Genomic DNA, 822 nt, shown 5'->3' with positions numbered 1-822 from the left:
GGAAGTTGCGTCATGACGTGACGTTACCGCCGCGTTATGGCTCCGCTCTGAGGGAAAAAAAAAAAGAAACGGCTCCCTGAAAGCCCCCATGAAGAAGGACCGGAAGTGGCGTCACGACGTGCCGGCGCGCGCCGTCATTGCGGCCCTGAGGCGCTATGGCTTCGCTCTGAGGGGAAAAAAGAAGAAGAAAAAGCGAAGCGACCGGCGCCTGCCTGGCTGGGCCTGGCCGGCCATGGCGCCGATGGGGATCCGCCTCTCCCCGCTCGGGGTGGCCGTCTTCTGCCTGCTGGGCCTGGGCGTCCTCTACCACCTCTACTCGGGCTTCCTGGCCGGCCGCTTCGCCTCTTTCCTGCTGGGCGGGCCTCCCGCGCCGGCGGCCGGCGGCGGCCTAGTCGACCTGCGGGAGCTGCTGGCGGCCTCTGTGGCGGCGGCCGTCCGCGGCGGCCTGGAGGTGCGTCGGGTCCGCGAAGGCAACGAGCTCCACGCCCGGGCCAAGGGCAAGACCCGCGAGGGGGCCGAGGAGAAGCTGACCAGCGGCGACCTGCTCTCCAACCGGCAGATGTACTTCCTGCTCAAGGCCGCCTTCCCTGGCGTGCAGGTGAGGGGGAGGGGGTGGGGGACTCCAAAACCCATCGGGCTCAGGGGAGGAGGAGGGGGTGGGCGAGCCTCTCGATTGGCCTTGGTGGTCAAACGCCCTCCCTGCAGAGCAGGCTTTGCCGAAGGAGTGCGAGGGGGAGGTGGGGGAGGACTCCGACTCCCAGAGTTCCCAGCTAGGGTGCCTTCAGAGGGTGGAGTCCAACTCCCAGAGTTCCCAGCTAGGGT

The 822-nt window shown here is 67.9% G+C and overlaps 1 pseudogene; it reads left to right on the top strand.

The window, feature by feature from the left end:
• The first annotated feature begins 232 nt into the window (after positions 1 to 232).
• On the top strand, positions 233 to 598 carry LOC107301983 (annotated as a pseudogene).
• The last annotated feature ends 224 nt before the right edge of the window (positions 599 to 822 follow it).

This window comes from Protobothrops mucrosquamatus, unplaced genomic scaffold, assembly GCF_001527695.2.
Source record: "Protobothrops mucrosquamatus isolate PMUCROS unplaced genomic scaffold, P.Mucros_1.0 scaffold21669, whole genome shotgun sequence".
Classification (NCBI taxonomy): domain Eukaryota; kingdom Metazoa; phylum Chordata; class Lepidosauria; order Squamata; family Viperidae; genus Protobothrops; species Protobothrops mucrosquamatus.
This window is presented reverse-complemented; position numbering and strand designations above follow the sequence as displayed.